A 20,685-nucleotide genomic window follows, 5' to 3' on the forward strand; every position below is an offset into this window, starting at 1 on the left:
AAACTCCTGACCTCAGGTAATCCACCCGCCTTGGCCTCCCAAAGTGCTGAGATTACAGACGTGAACCACTGCGCCCAGCCCCATTCCCATTTTTTACAGACTTAATTCTGTATGTGATACATCCAGAATTTTGTGTTTTATGTGAAACATAAAACATGTGTCACAGAGTCCTGTGTTTTAGATCCTGTCTGTGTGCAGTGGGGGGATATAACAAGGAAAGGACTTGGTCCTTGCCCTGGGGAGCCAAGGTAAGGACAGCCAAGCAGATAACTAATTTGTCACACTAGGACTTGGCCAGGAAGGCCCTTAGCCTGGTGCAACGGGTTAGGAAAGAGACTGCTGCTCCAAGATTTAACTGAGTCACCCAGTGCTACAGAGCTGGCAGGAAACATGGCGAGGATCATTTCTTCATACTAGTTCATGTCATGCCTGCACCTGCTTGGGTCCTCAGACATTCTCCCCTCTATTGGTCCTAGGTCTGGTCCTCCTACAGCTGGCATGAGTTTTGTCGCCTGGTACCAAGGAGAACTGGTTTGATACCTCCTCCACATGACAGACTTTCAAATATCTGAACACAACTGTGTGGTCTCCCAGGTCTGCTCCCCCAGACCCACACACCCCACTCCTCTCTACATGTTTCACATCCCCTCTCCAGGCTAGCCTGCCAGTCTCCTGCCCTTACCCCAGCCACACCTCTCCACTCTGCAATCTCATTCCATCTCTTATTATCTGATTATTTATCTCTTCTCATATGGTTAATTTTTTCTCCTTCAGTCTATAAATACATTCAATCCCCATTACCCTAAAAAACTTTTCATCAAACTTTCTGACTCTTCTATTGACATTCACTTACTAACCATTCTTAACCATCCCCTCATCCTAACCAAGAGGCTGTAAACAGGAGGACTTTAGAAGGCCCTATCATAGAATTTCCCTTCTGCCACCTAACACTTAATCCTACAGTTACTTCATGAATACACTCTTGAAAGACAGTATTTGTGGGTGATTTGCCTTTGAAAAAGCACATGGCTCAGGCTGTTGGGTTTTGGGATCCAGATATGGTATGTGCAAAAGCTTCAATGCTTACAATATTCTATGTTAAAGAAAAGGTCAAATTTTACATATAGCAATTATACTAACAATATAAAACACTTACTGAATGCTTATGTACCACACATGCTCTAATATACATAAATGTGTGAGTTAAATCCTCATAAAACTCTGCAAAGTAGATATACTTTTTCCATTTGAATAGCCTGTGCAGGGAAAAAAATAAACACTCCTCTTCAAATAAGCATGTGTTTGGGTCACACACACGTCTGCCTCCAGTCAACATTTGTACTATAGGGCAGTGGTGGTTGTAAGCTCTGCTGCATAGGCCTTCACACTAAAAACCTTCACAATGTTGGCTCTGAATAAGTAAAAAATAAAGTCTAGTCACAAATACAAGGAAATATAGCTCATGAAAAGCAGGGCCAAAAAATTGAAAAATTACAAATAACAGGAAAAATATACATCACGGGTATGTGCCTCTTAAATTACTTCAGTATTTGGCCAAAGATCAAAAGTCACTTTTGAAAAATACTTTCCTCTTTTTCACATGATTTGTAAACTGAATTGCAATTTCTAGGTAGAACTGTATGCTTTATGCTTTCTTAAATAGGAGGCTATAATATGATTCCAAGTTAATTGTTCACATTGTCTGACTACTTAAGCTAAAAAAAGTTGGTGCTAATGAGACCAACATTGTGGATTACACCTCCCACAAGAGCTGTTTATCACAGAATCAACCTGAGAATGCTGGTGTACAGTAGCGGTTCTGAAACCTACGCGTGCGTCGGATATGACTCAACTGAAAGGCGTATGAAAACACAGACTGTTGGGGTCGCCCTCAAAGTTTCTGACTCAGGAGATTTGGGAAGGATCTGAGGATTTACATCTCTAAGTTCTGAGGTAATACTGATCGGTAAACTTCAGGGACCAGAAGTTCACCCTGAGTGCTATTGTTTAAAAGGCATAAATCAGGTTGGATCCCTAACCCAACCAGGTGACGGAAAAATGGAAAACAAGCTCAAGTTAAAAACAAACCTGGAGGCTTTACAAGTATCTTTGTTATGAAAACGATGAAATATTTAAACAGAATTAATGCCTTAACAGCCCTCCTATTCGGAACAGTAGGACACTTCATTTAATTTTAAGTAAACATTTCCTTTCTTCAAAGGATACTTAACTAATTTGAAAATAACTTCAAGAGCAAGGCTTTCTTTTTCCTTTATTTTCTCACTTACATACAAATAGTAACAGTACTCAACATCATTAGTTATTATGGAAATGCAGATCAAAACCACAGTGAAGCACCAGTTCACACCCACTATGACGGCTATTATGAAAAACACACACACACAAGACATGAGTATTGACAAGGATGTGGAGAAACGGGAACCCTGTACATTGTGGGTGGGAACATAAAATGGTGCAGCCTCTGTAGAAAATGGTTTAGCAATTCCTCAAAAAGTTAAAACGGAATTACCATATGATCCCACACTACGACTTCTAGGTCTACTTCTAAAGGAAGTGAAAACAGGTACTCGAATAAATACGTGTGTGCATGATAACAGCAGCATTATTCATAACAGCCAAAAGGTGGAAAGAGCCCAAATTCCCATCGACAGGTGAATGGATAAAAAATTGTGGTATATACATGAAATGGAATATTATTCAGTCACAAAAAGGAATGAAGTACATACGCTACAATATGGATGAACCTCCAAAACATTACGCTAAGTGAAAGAAGCCAGGCACAAAACATCACATATTGTATGATTCCACTATATGAAATAGTTCACAAACGCACAAAAACAGAAAGTAGGTCAGTGGTTGACAGGTGACAAGGAAAGGGGCAAATAGAAACTGCTTAGTGGGTACCTTGGAGGAGTGATGAAAATGTTCTGAAATTACATATAGGGGTTGGTTGCACAACATTGTGAATGTACTTAATGCCATTGAATTGATCATTTTAAATGGTTAATTTACATTAGGTGAATTTCACTTCAGTAAGTTGGTTTTCAAAAGGAGTAGCAAGTATGTAATAATATCAAGACTTTAAGTGAATATTTTCACAAAAGATAGTAAAACACATGGGAAAATGTTAAACATCACTAATAATAAAAACAAATGCCAAATACAATAAAACAATGAGGGTAAAATTTAAGCCTATTAAAATATCAAGTTTATGTCTTTTTTTTTTTTGAGACAGGGTCTCACTGACACCCAGGCTGGAGTGCAGTGGGGTGATCATGGCTCAGCTCACTACAGCCTCAACCTCTCAGGCTGAAGCCATTCTAACACCTCAGCCTCCCAAGGAGCTGGAACTACAGGTACACACCAACACGCCTGGCTAAATTTCTTTTTTCTCCTTTGTAGACATGAGGTCTGATGCCCAGGATGGTCTCAAACTCCTGAGCTCAAGTGATCTGCCCTCGTTGGCCTCCCAAAGTGTGGAGATTACAGGTATGAGTCATGGCTTCCGGCTGTTTTGCTTTGTCTTAGTGATGAAACTCACTCTGGTGAGGATGTGGGGCATCAGCTACTTTCACTCATTGCTGGTGACTTTGTAACTCGATACAGTCCTTTTAAGAAACAACTTGGCAGTGTTAAAAAACCATTAAAATGTTGATTCCCGGTGGGAGAAGGGAGACCGTTAGGGAAAACAGCTAATGCCTGCTGTGCTTAATACCTAGGTGATGAGGTGACAGGTGCAGCAAGCCATCATGGCACACATTTACCTATGTGACAAACCTGGACATTACCGCACATGTACCCCGGAACTTGGAATAAAGATATTTAAATGTTTTAAAATGTTAATTCCATTTAACCTAGAAATACTATTCTTGACTGTGTTGCAAGAATCTTGTCCCACATCCACAGGGATCAGCTGCCACCTAAGGCATGTTACTACACTCAGACTCAGTCTCTAGCCTAAACTATGAGCTTCTCAAAGACAGGGACCCTGCCCTCTTCTCGCTCTCTAGCACAATGCCTAATGCTTATCTCATATACAGTCGACACATGATAAATGTTGACGGAATGGAAGAAGAGCAGGAAGGCAGGCAGAAAGAAAACGTCCACTATATCATGAAAGGGTTGTAATTTATTCTTTCAAAAATGTTCTATTTACACAGAAGTGATAGTATGTGCATTTATTCAAATAACAATATGAAGGCTGGTATTAAGGTGTTAGTTGATACATATGTTTCCTGACAACAGAACAAGACACAAGAAAATCTTTCAATGCTGCATCAAAATATTTGGTCTTGTGATTTATTTTTGTTATCATTACATTATGTATCACAATGAATATCTCAACAGAAAACAGACTTAAGTGACAAAGACATAACAGAATTTATCTCACGTGTTTCAATAATTCAGCAAGTTTTTAAAGTATTTTTATGCCATGGAAGAAAACAAAGTGGTCAAACACTTTAACCTGAATCTCTTTTTCTCTCCTAAGTGCCAAGTAATGTTTGCTTGTCAGATTATCTGGTTTGAAAAATAGTCTGAAATTTTAAGTGGCTATGCCAGCAAAGAAGGTAGGAGTGTTTGAGAGAGGCAGAGAACTTAAAAAGGGTTATTGTCCAAACAAATAACAGAAATCCACCAAGGCTGCCTCAATTCCCTACCTGTAGTTCAGCACACAGCCAGTAAATTTCATGGTGGACAATAATTGCTCGTGGACAAAGACTAGAAGAGGCTTAAGTATTCAGTCTGGAGAATGAGCTCCAGTCAGGAAAACAAAGAAATGACACATGGCACACACCTTTCTGAAGGGTCACAACTTCCCTTTTGAAGAGGTTAAATGATTAAAATATACCTATACTACTTTTATCAAAACTTAAGAAACTGAGAGGACTTTAAAAAATCTCTATAACCTCTCTACATAGGAGTAATCCCAGTTAACAATATGATGTGTTTCACTCTAGGCTATGTTTTTTAAGTAAATATATACACATGTAGATATAATACTATGTACAAAATATACATCATATTTTGTCATCAAACTAAACTCTACATATACTATAATTTTCAATGTTGACTTAAAAATACACATTTTATACAGCTATTAGATTCTCATTGTAAAGAATACAGAAAATAACAAAATAAACTGTTATTAAAGTCCTTGCTTCACTTTCCTGTAGAGTGACATCTATTCCAATACTTTGGTATTTTTTCAGTCCATGTATAAACTTACGTACAGTTGACTTATGAACAATGCAGGAGTTCAGAGATGCCAACTCCTTGCACAGTTGAAAATCCTCGTATAACTTTTGACTCCCTCTAAACTTAATTACTAATTGTCTACTGTTGACCAGAAGCCTCACCAATACAGAAACAGTCAAGTAACATATTTTGTACACTGTATTATATACCATATCCTTACAATCAATTAAGCTGGAGAAAAGAAAAAGTCATTAAGAAAACCATAAAGAAAAAGAAATACATTTACAGTACTGTATTTATTGATGTTTTAAGTTTAGGTTATCTGTTTATACACTATGAATCGTCCATCTGAAATGGTGGAAACCTAAGCTGCAGTCCTCAATCTACCATAGATATCAAGCAATTCAACGATTTCTTGTAAGGTCATTACTTTTTTCCACTTCTTGGGAGCACTTCCAGCTTCACAAGTGGCACTTTGTATGGGTCCCATGGTGTACTCAAGGTTTGCGGGACTGCACTAAATACAATGAAAAATACTTGAGAACCGTGAGAAATCACTTTTTACTGTGACATGCAATTTACCAGAGAGAGGAACTGCTCACACAGAGATGATCAGCATCACAGGGCACTTTAAGCAGATGCTCCCAACGTTTGAGCTCACCACAACAACAGAAGGTGGCTATGCAATCATTACAGTAGTATTGTATATACTATAGTTAATTATATGCAGTTATGATTTAACACTGCCTCTTCACATTTGTTTACATTTCTCTCAATTGCAAATGGCATCATGTACAGTCTGTAATGTATGCATAAGTTCTGATAAATTTTAATGTCTTATAATGGTGTGTATATTTTATGGCAGTACACAATAAAACAGTCTAGTATCTACATATATTTTATGCGCTCGTGCCATAGGTTTTTCTTAATATTTTTCAACATTTGTAGACTATGTAGTTCATATAAGTCTTTTCAAGTTGTGGGAAATCTCCCTGTCCCAGCCCCAGGCAGCCACTCATCTACTTCCTGTCCCTACAGATCTGCCCTTTCTGGAATTGCACATAACATCATACAATTTGTGGTTTCTTGTGTCTAGCTTCTATCATTTGGCAAAATGTTTTCAAGATATATAATGTTATTATATAGCATGCATTAAGAATTCATTCTTTTTTTTTTTTTTGAGACAGAGTCTCGCTCTATCGCCCAGGCTGGAGTGCAGTGGCCGGATCTCAGCTCACTGCAAGCTCCGCCTCTGGGTTTTACGCCATTCTCCTGCCTCAGCCTCCCGAGTAGCTGGGACTACAGGCGCCCGCCACCTCGCCCGGCTAGTTTTTTGTATTTTTTAGTAGAGACGGGGTTTCACGGTGTTCGCCAGGATGGTCTCGATCTCCTGACCTCGTGATCCACCCGTCTCGGCCTCCCAAAGTGCTGGGATTACAGGCTTGAGCCACCGTGCCCGGCCAAGAATTCATTCTTTTTATTGCTGAATGGTATTCCACTGCACAGATACCACATTTTGTTTATCCATTTACCAGTTTACAGATAGATATATGGATTGTTTCCACTTCTAGCTAGTATGAATGATGTTGCTATAAATGTTTGCATCCCAGTCTAGCTTTTGAGAGGCAAAATAAATAAATAAATAAATAGACTTCAAGCTTGGTGGGACTGGCCAGGTTTCAGAACATGGTTGGCATGAGTTATAGGCACAGTATTCTACGAGTACTAAACATCTAAGAAGAAAGAAATGTCAGCTAGTACCAACAACATCTTGTTACATTTCTTCATGAATACAAGGAAATCATGAGAGAAGATGGCAAAGCGTAGAAGTACTAATTCACAGTTCAGAGGCAGGACATCTGCGTTGCAGATGCCTATGACACCAACTACTAAAAAATCTACCAAAAGAAGCCCAGGAGAGGTCAAGAAGAAGCCAGCAGGCCTGATACACAGGTAGTAAAAATATCTTTTATACGTGCAGTTCCCTCCACCTGGAACATCTTCTCTCCCTCCACTTTTCCACCATCCTGCCCCTTTTACAGTTTTACACTTCAACAGTTGTCTTCTTCTAAGATTCAATGTCCTTAAAAATTAATTCAAACATCATCTTCTTGGGCAAGACATCACGTTCCCAAAGCTGTCACTATGTAGTGACAGTGTTAAGCTTTGGAAGTATTTTCCTATTCAAATAGTTCACACTGTTTACATTTTTTAGTTGACTTCTCTGTTCAGTTCACCGGGTTCCTAGTGGTTTATTCATCTCTGCATGCCAAGCACATACATGGTACATAGTGTTCAATGTTTGTTAGAGAAAACAGTGAGTGAGTGATTTCCAGACAGACATTCCCTTAGAGGTCCAGATTTATCAGAGAGCATCTCCTTGATCATTCTACAGCAATGTATCTAATGGCCATATCAAACAACTCATAAGAAACAACTCTTAACTTCCCCCTCACGACCACTTCCCCAGTCCCATTTCTCCCCCAAATTACCTCGGTTTGGAAAATGGTACCATCATCAACCCAGATGCTCACATCACAACCCGGGAGGAGGTCATCCTTGATGCCTCCCTCTCCATCAACATCCTGCAGGTTCACCCTCCAGAACACAGCCTCATTTACAACATTTTTCTCCACTGCCACCTCTCTAATCCAACCTATTAGCTTCTCTTGCCCGGATTAACTTCCTAACTAGTTGTTACATTTCCACTCTCATCCCTCTATAACCCATTCTCCATACAGCAGCTGGTAGTCTTTTGAAAATAATTTTTAAAATCTTACTTTTGCTGAAGTTACTTATCAGCTTAAGGAGATTTTGGGCTGAGACGACGGGGTTTTCTAAATATACAATCATGTCATCTGCAAACAGGGACAATTTGACTTCCTCTTTTCCTAATTGAATACCCTTTATGTCCTTCTCTTGCCTGATTGCCCTGGCCAGAACTTCCAACACTATGTTGAACAGGAGTGGTGAGAGAAGGCATCTCTGTCTTGTGCTAGTTTTCAAGGGGAATGCTTCCAGTTTTTGCCCATTCAGTATGATATTGGCTGTGGGTTTGTCATAAATAGCTCTTATTATTTTGAGATACGTTCCATCAATACCAAATTTATTGAGAGTTTTTAGCATGAAGGGCTGTTGAATTTTGTCAAAGGCCTTTTCTGCATCTATTGAGATAATCATGTGGTTTTTGTCTTTGGTTCTGTTTATATGCTGGATTACGTTTATTGATTTTTGTATGTTGAACCAGACTTGCATCCCAGGGATGAAGCCCACTTGATCATGGTGGATAAGCTTTTTGGTGTGCTGCTGGATTTGGTTTGCCAGTATTTTATTGAGGATTTTTGCATCGATGTTCATCAGGGATATTGGTCTAAAATTCTCTTTACTTGTTGTGTCTCTGCCAGGCTTTGGTATCAGGATGATGTTGGCCTCATAAAATGAGTTAGGGAGGATTCAAAATCAATGTGCAAAAATCACAAGCATTCTTATACACCAATAAGAGAAAAACAGAGAGCCAAATAATGAATGAACTCCCATTCACAATTGCTTCAAAGAGAATAAAATACCTAGGAATCCAACTTACAAGGGATGTGAAGGACGTCTTCAAGGAGAACTACAAACCACTGCTCAGTGAAATAAAAGAGGACACAAACAAATGGAAGAACATTCCATGCTCATGGATAGGAAGAATCAATATCGTGAAAATGGCCATACTGCTCAAGGTAATTTATAGATTCAATGCCATCCCCATTAAGCTACCAATGACTTTCTTCACAGAATTGGAAAAAACTACTTTAAAGTTCATATAGAACCAAAAAAGACCCTGCATTGCCAAGACAATCCTAAGCCAAAAGAACAAAGCTGGAGGCATCACGCTACCTGACTTCAAACTATACTACAAGGCTACAGTAACCAAAACAGCATGGTACTGGTACCAAAACAGAGATATAGACCAATGGAACAGAACAGAGCCCTCAGAAATAATAACACACATCTACAACCCTCTGATCTTTGACAAACCTGACAAAAACAAGAAATAGGGAAAGGATTTCCTATTTAACATATGGTGCCGGGAAAACTGGCTAGCCATAAGTAGAAAGCTGACGCTGGATCCCTTCCTTACACCTTATACAAAAATTAATTCAAGATGGATTAGACACTTAAATGTTAGACCTAAAACCATAAAAACCCTAGAAGAAACCCTAGGCAATACCATTCAGGACATAGGCATGGGCAAGGACTTCATGTCTGAAACACCAAAAGCAAGGGCAACACAAGCCAAAATTGACAAATGGGATCTAATTAAACTAAAGAGCTTCTGCCCAGAAAAAGAAACTACCATCAGAGTGAACAGGCAACCTACAGAATGGGAGAAAATTTTTGCGGTCTACTCATCTGACAAAGGGCTAATATCCAGAACCTACAAAGAACTCAAACAAATTTACAAGAAAAAAACAAACAGCCCCATCAAAAAGTGGGCAAAGGATATGAACAGACACTTCTCAAAAGAAGACATACATACACCCAACAGACACATGAAAAAATGCTCATCATCATTCACCATCAGAGAAATGCAAATCAAAACCACAATGAGATACCATCTTACACCAGTTAGAATGGCGATCATTAAAAAGTCAGGAAACAACAGGTGCTGGAGAGGATGTGGAGAAATAGGAACACTTTTACACTGTTGGTGGGACTGTAAACTAGTTCAACCATTGTGGAAGAGAGTGTGGTGATTCCTCAAGGATCTAGAACTAGAAATACCATTTGACCCAGCCATCCCATTACTGGGTATATACCCAAAGGATCATAAACCATGCTGCTATAAAGACACATGCACACGTACGTTTACTGCAGCACTATTCACAATAGCAAAGACTTGGAACCAACCCAAATGTCCATCAATGACAGACTGGATTAAGAAAATGTGGCACATATACACCATGGAATACTATGCAGCCATAAAAAAGGATGAGTTCATGTCCTTTGTAGGGACATGGATGCAGCTGGAAACCATCATTCTCAGCAAACTACCACAAGAACAGAAAATCAAACACCACATGTTCTCACTCATAGGTGGGAATTGAACAATGGGATCACTTGGACACAGGAAGGGGAACATCACACACCGGGGTCTGTTGTGGGGTGGGGGGAGGGATAGCATTAGGATATACACCTAATGTAAATGATGAGTTAATGGGTGCAGCACATGTATACATACGTAACAAACCTGCACGTTGTGCAAATGTACCCTAGAATATAAAGTATTTAAAAAAATCTTACTTTTAATACAAGATTTTAGTTAAAAAAAATACATGAATATACCCTGCTTGTAAAATATTAAAATACAGTGGATAATGCTAAGTCTCTTTGAGCACCACCTCTCATTCCAGTTCTCACACTCCTCTCTTCAGAAGTGTCCACAACCACCGGGGCAGTACGTGTTCTTGCAGGCCCTTCTCTACATACAGCCTAGAAAATATAATACACTGTGCACATCGTTCTGAAGTTCATTTTTCTCATTCAGCAACATAATTTATGAGACTTTTCATGTTGCTACCTCATTTTTTATAGTAAGTTTTTTTTTTAATTTTATTTTCTGTCACGGGAGCATCTTTTATAATAAGCTTAGAACACAGTTTAGTCTTTCCAGTATAGTCTGGTACTGATGATAGCCATTTTAATTGTATCCAAAACAACACTGTATTGAATATCCTTGAAGGAGCCCTAACTTAGATACTGACAAGTATTTTACTCAGACACAGATTCATAAAGTTGACCTCGGAAAGCACCGCCTGCTATGCAGCTCCTGCATTAAGGGGACTTCAGGCCATGGTGCCTTAGCCTTAACCTGTTGTTCTCGGTTATGTGCCCTGCAGCCTGCTGCTTCCGAAGGGAGGGCTCAGCTAGATGAGACTGAGTCCTAGCTTCCATGCAGCAAGCGCCCCGGCACAGCTGCTGTCAGGGGAGAGTTATAAGAACTAACTCAGCCTTAATAGCTTGTGGGGAAGTATCTCGTGCTTCAGTTCCATCCTCTGATTTTTACGTTTTTTTTTTTTTTTTTTTTTTTTTTTTTTTAAGAAACGGAGTCTCACTGTGTTGTCCAGGCTGGTCTCAAACTCCTGGGCTCAAATGATCCTCCCACACCGGCATCCCAAAGAGTTGAAATTACAGGCATCAGCCACTGTGTCTGGCCCTGATTTTAGCTTTTTTTGTAGTCTACAGCTATTGTTACATCTAGAGACAAAATAAATGAATTTCACAATAAATTTCAAAATGTTCATAATGTGAAGTTGGTGTTACTTCAGTATATCTCAACTCTTAATCTTGCCTGGATAAACGCCAAGAAGAAAGTATGTTAGTTTGGCCACATGAACACTGAGGTTCTGTGGGATTTAACTGAACAAATGTCGTAATGCTATAGTGATGCTGTTAGTAGGGCCTGGTCTTTAACTAAGGGATCTCTACATAATTGACCTAAATGGAGTTACCCAGCATTGACTCTCAGTGATCTTCCAGGGTCCTAAAGTGAAGAAGAAATTCAGTTAAGCACGGGCCTTCCAGAATGTGAAGATCACGGAGGCATCTGGCCAGATTACTGGACAATTAAACCAAGTCTAACTGCTTCCTAAAAAAGCATTAGGAAGGTAAATGAGTCAGTCAGTCAATCTTGGTGCCCCTGTAGCTTTTTAGGCCAGAGAAAAAGCACATACCAGAAAGCATGCTTAATAATTCAAAGATGACTATTTACAGACATCCAAAAAATGTATGCCCATGTTCATAAATGTTACTCTTTTTTTTTTTCCTAACATCATCTAAGGCATTTTAAACTCAGATTCAAGTTTTTATTACAGTCTGTTTCCACTTTTTTATATATAATGTCTTTATTAAGAAAAGGAAACATCCTTATTTACTGTTGAACCTTGTTAAACACCAAAGGAGCTTCTGACCAAAGGTCCTACAATTTCCTTCTTTGATTTCTTTGTATTAAATTGTTTTCTATTAAATTTACAAAGGTTCTATTTTTATTGTCATAGTCTGACTCTTTTGTGTTATGCATATATTTCACCAAGACCAATTTGAATTTTTTTCTAAACACATTTTTAGTGACCAAACGATTTCACAGATCATTCATGATCCTCAGCCTTGAGATTTTTGACTTACATGATTATTTCACTTTATTCTCTAGTTGACGACATAACACAAGCTAGAAGGAGACACTCGTGGAAATCACATACTTATAGGTTGCTTATTACCCCAGCAGAGCTGACCAATGCATGAGTCTATCTAAAGTACTCACTCTCTATCATGTCATACAGTTTCTCTCTTTAATGCTATTACCATGTCTGAATTTATCTCCTTTATTGCTCTAGTCCTCCTTCCTACCTCCCCATGACTTATTTTGTCCACCACTGTAGTCCTTAGTGGCTAGAACAGAGACTGCTGCTCATTCATCATGTGTTCAATGAACCTATCTTCTGGTGACCAACACATCTGCAATGGTGACCCCTTCGACCATACACTAAGTCACGCTTAGCTTTTGCAAGTATTTGTTTTGCAGCATTGAAAAACTCCTCCACGAGGAGGGCACGGCGTTCTGCCCTGAGTGTGAGGCTGGTGTTGCTTGGCTGCAGCTGCCATTTGCCACTGATGATCATTCTTCTCTTCCCCTGTGAGAGTAAGAAGGAAAGGATGAAGTCTGAGTGGTTCAAAAAAATTAAAAAGTACAAAAATAAAAATAAAAGGGCTGGGCCTGGTGACTCACGGCTGTAACCCTAGCACTTTGGTGAACCGAGGTGGGTGGATCACCTGAGGTCAGGAGTTTAAGACCAGCCTGGCCAACATGGTGAAACCCCATCTCTACTAAAACTACAAAAATAAGCCGGGCGTGGTGGCTGGTGCCTGTAATCCCAGCTACTCAGGAGGCTGAGGCAGGAGAATCGCTTGAACCTGGGAGGTGGAGGTTGTAGTGAGCCAAGATTGCGCCACTGCACTCTAGCCTGGGCGACAGAGTGAGACTGTGTCTCAAAAAAAATAAATAAAAATAAAAAATAAAAAAAACTCCTCATCCTGTCCCTGAGTACAATTAAAAGACAAACTGAAAGAATCACAGATTTTTTAAAGCTCTAGGGCTGGAATTTCAAGAATCAACAGAAAACTAAGAAATGTTCCTAAGCAGCCTAAAGAATGGTACTAACATGCCACAAATCAATCCCATACCTACTATTTGCTTTGCTATTTAAACATACGATTGAATTTTTATAGCTTACACGGAGACTTTCTTCGGTGGTATTTCCGTGTGCTCTCTAGCCTCTATATTCCTCTGGCATAGCACCAGATCCTCCAAGCACTAAAAATTAGACATATGGAATGTGAGGAATGTTTGATAACTATACTAACTTCAGAGATCAGCCCTTAGTCATAAACAAAAACGCATGCCCTTTGAGCTTAGACTCAAATTCAATTTGAAGCAAACATAAGTCATGAGGCTGAATGCTGGCAAAGTATGCAAGGTGAAGTGGGGTGGGCTGGGAAAACTCTAAATATAGTTCCTCATCACAGTGAAGACAAATACTGCTTCTTTATTTTAACTGAACGTGCAAAGCATTGCTTGGCTAAGTTTTAGATTAGTAGCACCTGGGTTAGAAAAACAAACCATTAAAAAACAAAATGTGCTGTTTCCCAGTGCTTTCACAAACATCTCCTTATCAGGGACTCATCTTTATTTATCCTTTTCTATAGGTGCTAGGTCTGTTCAAGATTAATTAAAAGCAAAAAAATCAAGTACAAAAACGATGCTTTGAGGAATTGTTCTAGTCCAAAAGAGAACCAGTTGCAGCATGTTTACCACAACGGGATCGCAATTTTTAAGGGAAAAAAAGTTACAAAAGAATTTTTGAGGCCAGGCATGGTGGCTCACACCTGTAAACCCAGCACTTTGGGAGGCTGACATGGGCAGATCATTTGAGCTCAGGAGTTTGGGATCAGCCTGGACAACATGACAAAACCTCATCTCTACAAAAAATACAATAAATTAACCGGGTGTGGTGGCCTGTGCCTGTGATTCCAGCTACTTGGGAGGCTGAGGTGGGAGGATCACCTGAGCCCAAGAGATCATGGCTACGGTGAGCCAAGATCACACCACTGCACTCCAGCCTGGGCAACAGAGACACTGTTTCAAAAACAAAAACAAAAACATAAATAAATAAATAAGAAATTTTGAAACTACACAATTTATGCTAGATGTTAGATGATGTTAGATATGCTAGATGTTAGATGATGTTATGGAACTATTTTTTTAAATTTCCACAGGTATGATAATTATAGTCCTATAAGAGAATATTTTTGTTCCTGGGAAACGTATGCTGAACTATTTAGGAGTGAAGGGTCATAATAGCTGTCTGTACCTTACTGTCAAATGTTACACTAAGAGAGAAAATACAGACATAAATAGTATTTGCCTTACATATACCATATATACTGGGAAACGTATGCTGAACTATTTAGGAGTGAAGGGTCATAATAGCTGTACCTTACCTTCAAATGTTACAGCAAGAGAGAAATAGACATAGATATATTTATCTTACATATACCATACATACTTGTAGAATATTACAGAGAGAGAGAAAGACAGCACGAGAGAGAGAGAGGAGGAGGAGGAGAAAGAGGAGGAGGAGGAGGAAGAGGAAAAGGAGATAAAATTGGCAAAAAGTTAATTGTCAGATCTAAGAGCAGGATATATACTTTGGTGTCCATTCTACTGTTTTCATTTTTTCTTATGTTTAAAAATTTTCAAAATAAAAATTGGGGAGGATAAAATTCGTTATTAAAGAACTTCCAGTAAACACTATGTAGATTTAATATATGTGCTTACCTACATTCCCTCTAGAAAATAGCAGAAAGGGGATTTTTAAAAAGGCATAAACACAGAAGGACAATGGGAAAGTCAGTGGATGAGAACAACAAAATTTGGGACAGTGGGGAGCAAATTGCAGTGTAGTAAGTGATTCAGCAGATGTGAAAAACAGAAAGCCTAGGTTAGTAACAGAGAAAGCCCAGCAGCAGATCAATTTATACTGCAAAAGCCTGAAATGGCTCAGGAATTCCAGCACCAAAGACTTCAGACAGAGGGTGTGACCATGGAGGACTCACCAGAAGTCTGTTAAGAAGCAGTCAGACCCCCCGCCTGCCTTTGCCCAACCTGCGCAGAAACAGAAGGTTTATTCTCTAGAAAGACTTAATCAGATGGGCTGGGGACTTCCAGGTGGCTGGGACTGCTGAAAGGAGTATCTTATTAAAAAGAGGGAGCGTAAGAGAGTGTGCACACACTGAACAGCAAGCGTCCCAAGCCCTACTTCCATTACTCAGTTTGCAGAGCCCAGGAGCTGGGCTTACATATGTCAGGCTGGAGAACTGGAGGGTTTTCCTGGGAAAACTAACCAGACCAAGAGAAAAGAGCTACTGACATTAACATCTGGGAGTGCCTTAACGGAAACACTGAGCCAGATCACTGCCACATGACTACCCCACCCACTAGTAGAGAGCTTCCAAACAGCTTTTTGTGCCTCATTCTTAAACATGACTGAGAGCTGTCTCAGTCAGGACAGGCTAGATAACGCTGCAATAAAAAATAATACCAAAGTCTCAGTGGTTAAAAACAACAAACATTTACTTCCCATTCAAGCCAAGTCCAAAGTGGCTCTGGATGAATCCCCGGGCAGCTGGCCCCCACAGTGTGGAGCATTCCAGACTGCATCTTGGGTGCTTGTGGCATCTCCAATCTCGACACAAGCATCAATCACCCAAGTAGGGGAGATGTGCACATCACTTCTGTTTGCAATCCACTGGCCAAAACAAGTCACATGGAGGCAGGGAAGTTAATCCTGTCTCCTGTGTCTGGAAGCAGTGAAGAACCAGAATGGTTGGTATTACTTATCTCAAATGCAAAAGCTAAGAATACTAGTCCCCCAAAATGAAAGCAGAAACTAAAATAACACTGAAAAAACTGAAGAATTAATTTCTTCAGAGATACTGAAGAAAACTTCAATTAGCATCTTCAGAGAGACAGAACAGGTTACCATCAAAATAGAAATACATGGCCAGGCACGGTGGCTCACGCGTGCAATCCCAACACTTTGGGAGGCCGAGGCAGGAAGATCGCTTAAGCCTGAGAGTTTGAGACCAGCCTGGGCAACATAACAAGACCCCACCTCCACAAAAACAAAGAAATTTAAAAATTAGGCAGGCATGGTCGTGCGTGCTTGTGGTCCCAGCTACTTAGGAGGATGAGGTGGGAGGATCACTTCAGCCTGGGAGGTCAGGACTGCAGTGAGCTGTGACTGCACCACTGCACTCCAGCCTGGGTGACAGAGCACCCTGTGAGATGAGGAGGGGAGGGGAGGGGAGGTAAATAAATACATACATAAATATTTGGAGGAAAGAATTTAAAAATTCCTGGAAATGAACAATATGATGGCAGAAACGATCTACTGACAAATTAAAAGATCAAGTTTAAAAAATTTCCCAAAGAATAAGAAGAGAAAAGATAGGGAAAGTGAACAACCAATCTAGGAGGTCTAATAGCTGACTTGCATGAGTTCCCGAGAGAGAGAACGAAGTAAATACAAAGAGAAAAATATTATCAAAGTACTAGTGCAAGAAAATTTCCCTAAACTGAATCTGAATGACACTAGTTTCTTGACCATATATGACCCACCTAGCACAATGGTTACAAAAGGCCTACATCAACGCCAATGCTGTGAAATTTTAGAATGTAGGGGCAAAAACAAAACCTAAAATCTTCAGAGAGGAATCGGGTCACAATGAGGGAACAAACAAATACCAACAACAGCAAAAAGCATCAGACTTCTCAAACACAACATTGGAAGCTACAAGTCAGTAAAGCAGTACCATCAAATTTTTACTCCAAATTACTTCCAACCTGGAATTACATCCCTAGCTAAAATAGTAATCACATATGAGAGAATAATGGCATTTGTGGAGATGCAAAGCCTCAGCAAATCTATGCTCCCTTTCCAACGCAGCTCCACCAAAACAGAGAATAAACCAAGAAAACTGGAAGACACGACACCAGAAAATGAGCACTCAACACAGGAAAATGACAAATGAAACCTGCAAGATGACAGTAAAGGAGGCCATTGGATGACAGTGTGCAGCAGTTACAGTGATTAACCAGGACAAACTGGAGATTAAGAACAGAAGGTGCAGGAGGTTCCAAACCATAGAATACATAGCATGTTGGAATGTACTGAAAGGAGATTTATAATTCTGGCCGCAAATTGGTAATAGGAATATAGAGAAGTAAGCCAATGGAAAAAAGAGATGATTATTAACTACAGAGAAAACAAAAGGAAATGCAATCATAGTACACCAGATAGGTCATCCATGAATAATATTTACATAGTCATAAAAATGTAAACATAGACTACTGATTTCTTTACAAGGTGATAGAAAACACCAAGAGGATGAGGGGAGGGAAGCACATGTGCATGAGAAAGGCAACAGTAAGAAAGCTGAGTCCTCAACCAGGGCAGGAAGTCAGTTCTCAAAATCCAAAGCTGAAAAGTCAAGATAGATGAAGTTATTTAAAAACACAGCAGCAAATACCAAAAGAAACTTTTAAATACGTAAATGTGGTTGACTCTAGAGAGAGTCAATCAGGTGTGGGGGAGAGTAGTGGGTCACAGGACGCCTGTCTTTGCTTTGGGAACCTAGTTGAGTGTTTGTTAATCATTTACAGATACAACTTTGATTAACGTAAAGTTTTAAAATCTTCCACTAAGTTTCCAATTTTAATTTTAAAAGTCAGAAAACTTTCCCTACCATGTTTATTTACTGATTTCAAATTTACCTCTAAAGAAATCTCTTAAAATTTTAGTTACATTTGCTCAGAGATTATGTAAAGTATATTTTTCGGTACTCCAAAATACACAATATAAAAATATGAAGCTATTACCAATATAGACTTTTAGTATAACTAAACTCTAGTGAATCTTAAATCAAATTTTGAAACATAAATGCTATACCTTGTTCTTCTAGCTTTCATTTGGAAATCCCAGTCAATATATTGTTAAAACACACCAAATAATATATATGAAAAGTATTCTATACAGAGTTAAATCATACCATAAATGTTTTCACTTTTATTTTTTAACCCTTAACCCTGCTCTCAATGAGGCTAATTGGAAAGATTGAGTCTAATTAGAAAGATAAGGCACATGCAGAAATGTTTATAACCTAAGGCAATTTGTGTTAAGAACCCTGTAAACAGTACGAAGAAGAAACGAAGGCCGTTGATTAGAAAAGCTTCCTTATGGTTGCATCTGAAATAATGGATGTCACTGTAAGCTCTCATCAGTTACCTTCTCTCTTCATTTTTTCTTTTTTTTTGGGGGGGGGGGGACAGAGTCTCGCTCTGTCGCCCAGGTTGGAGTGCAGTGGGCGATCCTGGCTCACTGCAAGCTCCACCTCCTGGGTTCACACCATTCTCCTGCCTCAGCCTCCCCAGTAGCTGGGACGACAAGCGCCCGTCACCACGCCCGGCTAATTTCTTTGTATTTTCAGTAGAGACGGGGTTTCACCATGTTAGCCAGGATGGTCTCAATCTCCTGACCTTTTGATCTGCCCGCCTCAGCCTCCCAAAGTGCTGGGATTACAGGCATGAGCCACCGCACCCAGCCTTCTCTCTTCGTTTTACAAAGTGGAAAAGCAAATTGATTTGAAGAAATTACTTTTTCTAAATGTCATAATAGGAGACTGAGAGAGGAGGATCACTTGAGGCCAAGAGTTCAAGAGCAGCCTAGGAAATATAGCGAGACTGTCTCTATTGAAAAAAAAAAATTAATTAGCTGGTGTAGTCCCAGCTACTCAGGAGGCTGAGGCAGAAGGATCATTTGAGGAGTTCAAGGTTACAGTAAGCTATGACCGTGCTACTGCACTCCAGTCTGGCTGGCAGAGCGAGACCCTGTCACTTTAAAAAAATATACATAAACAAATCACAACATGATGACCATTTATTTCTCTTCCCTGTTATTTCTACCATGCTCTTGATAAATAGTACGAAAATCAATAGAAATGCAAAATCATGTCACAAAAGTGCATCTCAGCATCCCAGGCTTCCCAGCTTTCACCTTCAGGACTTTTACCTCTCTCTGTGCCAACCCTTTGCAATACATGTTCCCAAACCTGCTCTCCTCAAAAGTGCTCTTCTCTTTACCCTGCCCACTGTCCACGTACCCCACGGGCATCCTAATAACTGACTCCAGGACTTGAGAGCTGGAAAGTTTGTCCAAGGAAGCCCCTGAAACTGTTGCCAGGTGTCTGAAGAGCATGTTCGTGCAAGGCTATGGAATGTTTTAGTTTATACACTTCGAGCCTCCGTGAGGCTGAACTGGTTAGCTGAACTCCTCACTATGACTCTAGGTGTCTGCCTCCTGAATCTGTTTTAAGACAGATCATGGATCAAGCATGACCCACTATTTTCCACAGTGGAAACAGATCTCTGGCAAAGGGCCCAGAAACTGTTCATCTAATGCTTGTGCCTTTTTAAGTTAATAAGCATCTGGAATACTAATCGTCTCAGCATTATTTCTGCTATAGCTTTCTGTTCACTTTTCCCAACAAACTAACTATCCTTCAAGGAACTTGAAAACCTACTTTCCAAATAAAAGCATCCTTTGAATTACACTGTTCTCTCGAAGCTCAAATTAGTATCCATGAGAAAGTATTGATTTACAGCGGCTTCTCTACTTAGGTAAATGTCTACCTGATTGCTTAGATTAAAGTGAGCTAGAAATCAGGTTTTCAAAAGTGTTCCTGCAATGAAAACATCATTTTACACGAATACTTATTTGATAATATAATTATTAGAAATTTAGTAATTCACTGGTTTGAGAGGAACTTGTAGCACTTTATTTAATGCTTCTTTATGCACAGTCTTAAATCTCCAAAATTACTTGCTTCCTTTAACATAAATACTATATTATATAAACAAATTAGGCTTATATGCATAAAGATATTCATCCTATTATTTAGGTATACCATGGTCATACCAAAATGATATTTTTTACAGGGTCTCTCTGATGGCCACCCAAAAATATAATGATTAAGAAAAACATGGTCAGGTGCAGTGGCTCACACATGTAATCCCAGGACTTTAGGAGGCCATGGCAGGAGAATCACTTGAGGCCAGGAGGTCAAGAATAGTCTGGCAACATAGTGTGACGCCACCTCTACGAAAAAAAAATTTTTTTCTTCTAGAAGCTTTGAGTCCATGTTACAGCTCTTTTAGAATTCTTCTAGCAGGTTTTCCAGTCTTCGATAAATGTGTAAAAAACACATGAAGCATACATGTCAGTCCTTCCTCAACTTTTAACAGCTTTATAGCAACACATAAAATTTCAAGGAGCATCAATAATGATTAAGTAAAATTAAAAGTTTCATGTG

At 39.5% G+C, this 20,685-nt stretch overlaps 1 protein-coding gene and 1 pseudogene across 2 annotated transcripts in view; one reads left to right on the top strand and one right to left on the bottom strand.

Annotated features, from left to right (window-relative positions):
• The window catches only part of WWC2 (WW and C2 domain containing 2), a 207,373-nt gene that overhangs the window by 118,185 nt on the left and 68,503 nt on the right, over positions 1-20,685 (bottom strand). The window lies entirely within an intron of this gene.
• Positions 12,745-12,928, top strand: LOC115896313 (annotated as a pseudogene).

Source organism: Rhinopithecus roxellana, chromosome 2 (genome assembly GCF_007565055.1).
Source record: "Rhinopithecus roxellana isolate Shanxi Qingling chromosome 2, ASM756505v1, whole genome shotgun sequence".
Classification (NCBI taxonomy): domain Eukaryota; kingdom Metazoa; phylum Chordata; class Mammalia; order Primates; family Cercopithecidae; genus Rhinopithecus; species Rhinopithecus roxellana.